The sequence below is a fragment of the Rhinolophus hipposideros genome, assembly GCF_964194185.1.
Source record: "Rhinolophus hipposideros genome assembly, chromosome: 2".
Lineage (NCBI taxonomy): Eukaryota > Metazoa > Chordata > Mammalia > Chiroptera > Rhinolophidae > Rhinolophus > Rhinolophus hipposideros.
Window position 1 is genome coordinate 49,628,074 of NC_138048.1, and position 6,292 is coordinate 49,634,365.

Below are 6,292 nucleotides of genomic sequence, written 5' to 3' on the forward strand. Positions count from 1 at the left end.
TGAAGGCAGACGGACTGGGATCAAATTCACTTACTGCTTATGTTCCTTAGGGCAAGCTGCTCACCTACCTGAGTCTCAGTTTTGTTACCCACAAAATGGGAATAATTATATTCATTTCAGAGGTTGTGGAACAAATGAAATCATTGAAGTAAAGCACAATTCCTAATAATGGGAGGGGCTCTGTAAATGTTGTTTCTTCATTCAGGTTTTATAATGATTTGGTGAAGGGGAAATAAGAGATATTGGATGTAATATGAATTGGGTTTTGTTTTTAAAATGTGAATTTTTAGATGTGTTTTTCACCATGTGGATCAGCTCTAATTCCATATTGGTTTCTTACAAACTCACTTATGACTTATTTTTAATATTCCAACATTTATTTAGCCAACAAATGTTTAAGTATCTTTTATGGTATAGTCAATGTATGCTAGGGGAATAAAAACCACCATTAACATAAGCTTGGTCCAGACATGATCAGGAAGGGAAATCTGCTAGGAAGAAAATCCTATATGGAAGGAGTTTCCAGGACAGCGGAAGATGGGCTCAGAGAAGAACAGCTGCCAGCAGAGACACTTCTCAAATGCTGGCAGAAAAACTCCTAACAAACGCCTGACTGAAGAAGAATCCTCAGAGCTTGGACTTGCCTCTCGTTCTTGAATTGCCTTTATTCTGGGAAGCAAGCAGAGTGCTGTGTCAATCTGTTATGAAGGAGGCAGAGTTATACATAGGATAAGTGCTGGAAATAGGAAATAAGATGAAAGATGGCATTTGGGGCTTTCGCAGCTCTTCCCCTCTTAAGCAGAGGGAGAAAAGCCATCCAATTTTGGTGAGGGCAAGAAATTCCGGAGCCATCATTCCAAGATAAGTGGTAAAGAGAGGAGAGAGGAAGTCGAAAGTATTAAAATGATGAAAAGTGGAGAGATGGGAAAAATTGAGTGAGATGTGAACAGAGCGATGGGAAGATAAACTGCCCCTCCTACCTCCCAGGGCAAATGAAATGAAATCAAAGAGAAAAACCCACTTCTAGGACAAAGAGTGAAGAATTACCTGGCTGGAGAGAAACTTGAAAATAGCAAGATAGTAATCACGCATGTAGAAAGAGGGACTGGGTAGGAAAAGAATGAAACAGCTTAAACCATAAAAATGGAATTAGGAGGAAGGCTGATGTCACTGTGAGATAAAAAACTAGGCCTGATCAGTAGCATTCCCAAGTAGCTCCATTTGCCCCAAAGCTGACCTTGACCCTCAGCCCTCAAGGTGAGTATCTTCAAAGGCATGAGTGAATGCATAATTAGGTGTCTTTCCATCAGGGGTGGGAAAGGGTGTTCTACCTATAGTTGAGGGAAGCTCTAGTGGAAAAAAGCCTTGTAGTTGGACATGGAGTTTGTCCCACCATTGCCATCAACTAGACATATGACCTTGAACAAATCACCTGACTAACCTCTGTGCGGTGCGTTTGAGCATAGACTACCGTGCATTGCCTGGTTGATCTTGATCTATTGAAGATCTTGATCCTCCCTTACCTAGACTTCCTCCTATTCCTTTACCCATACAGTGACGGATATTAGACTCTGTAGCTTAAAAGCTGCTGCCTGATATACAATTCTATACCTTTTGAAATTGAGGTATAATTGATATACAACATGATATCGGTTCCAGGTGTACAATATAATAAGTTGATATTGGCAATGCTACATTTTCATACTTGGGTGAATGCTTAGGGTGGGAGAGAAGACTGACCCCAACTGAATTTGTTCTACAATAGGAACCAGCTCTCACAGAGAACATCCAGCTTAGGTGCTAGATGAATGGATAGCCTTAAGTCCTGGTCTAGGCAGAGGATGTCGCCTTTTTGCATTGGAGAGATTCATACTTATACCACCACTCTGCATTATAGAGGTGCCAAGGTGGGATCTGTGCTGCTTGAGTCGGGGAGCTCCAGCAGTGTGAGGCCATACAGGAGGGTTTTTAGTAACTATCCACCCAGGATAAAGTGGGAAGCAGGCCTACAGATGACATAAAATGGAAGCTCCTCAAGGAGGTCTTGAGGGAAACAGCATAACAGCGCTCTGCCGAGGAGATGAGATGTACCTACTTTTGCAAGTAGAAAGCAAGGAACTGTAGGTATAGGTCTGCTTCATTTCCCTGAACTGATAGATCTTTCTGAGGCCAACACAAGAATCTGGGGAATTCATACATATACGAAAGTACATCAGTGTTCAGAAGTGTACTGTGAAATAGTATTGCCCAAACTCATGAATCACAAACAGCCACGTGATACCGGTATATATGGAACTTACATTCTTCTACCTTACAAATTATATTATCGATTCACCTTGAGGCAATCATGTGTCTTCTTGTTGGCCCGTGAGCTTTACTAAGGTTCTTTCATTGGCCAGAAGTCCCTATAGATGTTATCTGAGTTACCTGTAGAAATCCTGTTGCTTCTGCTCTGCTCTGCTGCTTCTCTCTCCTCCACCTCCCCACTCTCCAGCCCCACCCCAAAAGAGCAAGAATGCAAAATTCCACCCCATTAGGGAGATAAATTGAATGTTATCAACCTTTATTACCTCGTCTATTAGGGGAATTCTGAAATAGCTCAAACCTTATTAATTTCCGGTAATAGGTATAAATCCAGGTACTGGGTCACTGGGTCACCATCTGAGTGGGTGGAAGCCTTGGGTGTTGGGAATCCTGGTCTAGGAGACAGGAGAGTCATTACTATGCCAAGGATTGTAAAAACTATGCTCTATATCTTTGGGGAGGAATGTGGGTTTTGGTTAGAACCTGTCCTCATGGGAAACCAAGGCCATTACCAATAGGCAGAGTGCCCCATTTGTTTCGCGTGTTTAGTTAGTGACAAAGTGTGCTGTTTTGGCAAACCAATTGATTACCATAACCTCTGTGGGGACAAAGCCCCAGAAAGCAGTTTCCAGGCTCTCGGCCTCACATAGAAAGGTGCTGGCTCAGGTAGTCAATGGCCATCAACTGTGATTGGATGGCCATCAGCTGTGGCTAGTTGGCCGTCAGCTGTAACCAGTGAGCCATTGGCCACTAATATAACTGCCGTGGCTACGCTAGCAGGAAAATGGGGGCTAGCAAGAGCGGATTGCAGAGAAGCGGATGCCGCCGGCAAGAATATAGTGGTATGACTCCCCTAACTATGGCTCCATGGGTGTTCCTGTTTAGCCTCACCATGTCCTGTGTTCTTATGTGGGGAGCGGGAGCTGAGACCCCGCAGGCCTCCCCGCATGACAACCTCTTAGGAGGAGGCCAACACTTCATATGCATGGATGGATTGACAGCAGGGTCAGATCGAGTCTTGCTCAGGATTGTAACAGCCATCCTGGAGAAGCAGCATCAGCATGCCCTGGGAGCCCATCAGGAATACAATCTCAGGTCCCAGGCCAGCCCGACTGGATCAAAACTGCATTTGACAAGATTCTTGGGTGATTTGTATGCCCAGTAAAGTTTAAGAAACACTGGGTTAGGGTGCTCCTTTAAAAAAGAATGTAAATGTCTCTTCTAGAAGGCTACCATAGGCCAGTCGTTTACAATGTACTGACACAGCTTAATCAGATTGCTTCTAATTTATCCCTTAGCTAAAATAAGCCAGAATGGGAATTTTGTTTGAAAGGCAGAGAAAATCACCAAACCTCCAATCCCTGACCCCTGCTGTAACCTCAGCTCTTACCCCAGGGAACTGGCACCTAGTAGGATTCAACACATTTTTTGTTATTTGGCTGAATAACTGGATTTACAATAAGAAAGAATATGTGTTTTTCACTATTTGCCATGTGCCCAGGTGTGGTACGCAGAATGATGGGTGCCAGAATCTATGTCCTAAATCCCTGGAACTTGTGACTATGTTACCTTATATGGCAAAGGGGAGTTAGCTGATTTTAAGATAGGGAGAGTATCCTGGCTTATCCAGGTGGGTCCTATATAATCACAGGAGTCCTGAAAAGGGAGGCAGAAGAGAAGGTCAGAATTGGAGATATGGGAAGAACTAGACTTGCCTTTGCTGGCCTTGAGGATGGAGGGCCGCAAGTCAAGGAATGTGGGTAACCTCTACACCCTGGAAAAGACAAGGAAATGGATTCTTTCCTAGAGCTTTCAGAAAGGAATGCAGCCCTGCTGACACTTTGATTTTTGCCCAGTGAGACTGTGTTGGACTTCTTACAGAACTGTATGACAATAAATTTATGTTGTTTTAAGCCACTAAATTTGTGGTACATATTTATGGTGGCAATAGGAAACTAATACACCATACTAGCAAACACTTCATTCATTTTGTATATGAAAAACAAACAAAAACTACGTATGTATGTATGTTTGCATGTATGTATCATCTAGCTTTAATTTTTTTCTCTCTTATATCCTTTGGAGTTCAGGTGCACATACTTTATTTAATCCCATTCTCAGTTCATGGAATATTATCATCTATCCATAGAAGAACCCTCTCGCTTTTTAAGAAAAAAAAAAATTTTATTTTATAGTTTTTTCCCTTCCCTTCCTTTTTTCATCCACCGTTCCCAATCCTATTGCCCTCCTCCACAGGCATCCACTCTAATATATTTAATATAGTCCTTGCAATCCATCTGACAGATCCTTATTTAGATATATGGGCACCCTTACAAAAACATACAAGGCTGTTGTATGTGGGTGTGTAATACATAAATGGAATAGTGCTATGAATCTCATTCTGCTTTTCACTTTTCTCTCTCAGCTCTGTTTTTGAGATCAATTGAGGTTGCCTCTATAAAAATCGAGTTCATTATCCTGTTTATACTGCATGTTTTATTTGTATATCCTTAGAGATGGACACCTAGGTTGGCCGCAGCAGTGCAGCAGTGATCTTCCTTAGGTATCTCCACGTGTTCCCTGGAAGAATTTCCCCGGGTGTATACCCAGGGGCCAGCTTGCTGGATTTTAAGGTACTTGATTGTCCTTCCGAATGACTGCACCAGCAGTGAATAAAGGCCCTATTTTCCCATCTCCTTACAAATGCTTGGTAATATCTCACCCAAAAATCACTTATAGCTGTGGGCTACAACGAGCTGTGAAAGGAAGTATAGATGATTTAGTGGAAATCATGTTGTGAATGCAGAATGGGCAGGGATAAATTAGAAAATAATTCTTGGAGAAAGAGAGTCTTAGAAGAAGCGACAGATGGGCTGGGAAGGTAAATGCCATCTAGGCAGGATGTGTGCAGGGCTCCAGGGGCTCATACGGATCAGCACTGTGGTCCTTATGGAGAGGGGAGATCTCTCTTCTGACATAACTATCTGGCGCTCAGGCCACGCTGTTTCCAGCCTCCCACCTCAGGAAAGAGGTCTTTTCTGACATCCCCTGGGAATGTGAAGGGCTCTCAGCTTCCAACTCCCCCTCTTCTTTAACCCTCCCTTCTCCACTTTGTAAATTTATACAATTTGTAAAATCAATGAATTTTGACAGGTGCATACCACCACCACAATCAAAAATCAACACTTGGAACATTTCCATCATCCCCCGAAGTTTCCTTTACATGTTTGCAGTCCATCTTTTCCTCTGCCCCTAGCTCCTAGCTTGGAAGGACTGATCTACCTTCTGTAACCACAGAGAAATATGCTTTTTCCAGAATTCTGCATAAATATAATTTTATAGTATACACTCTTTTGTGTCTGGCTTTTTTCCTTCAACATAATTATCGTGAGGGTCATCTTATTGGCATGTCAATAATTCATTCCTTTTTATTGTTGAATAGTATGCCATTGTATAACTATGTCACATTTTGTTTATCTACTTGTTCAGAGACATTTGAGTTGTTTTCTGTTTTGGGCTATTCTGATCAAAACTGAAATGAACGTTCATGTACAAACTCTTGTGTTTGCTTTAATTCTCTTGGATAAATAGGAGTTCAATGACTGGATTAAATGACAGATATATGTTTAATGTTTTTTTTTTTAATTGCCACACTCTTTTTCCAAGTGGCTGTACAATTTTACATTACAAATAGCATTGTAGGAGAGTTTCAGTTGGTTCATCTCCTTGCCAACAGTTGATATGGTCAGTTTTTTTAACTTTTTGTCATTCTAATTGGTGTGCCATGGTATTTCATTAGGATTTTAATTAGGATAATGACTAATGCTCAACACCAACTATTGACATTGAGCATTTTTCATGTGCTTATTGGCCATTCATATCTTATTTGGTGAAGTGTTGCTTCAAATTTTTTGTCCATTTAAAAATTATATTGTTGTATTTTTATTATTGAGCTATAAGTGTTCTTTATATATTCTGGGTATAAGTC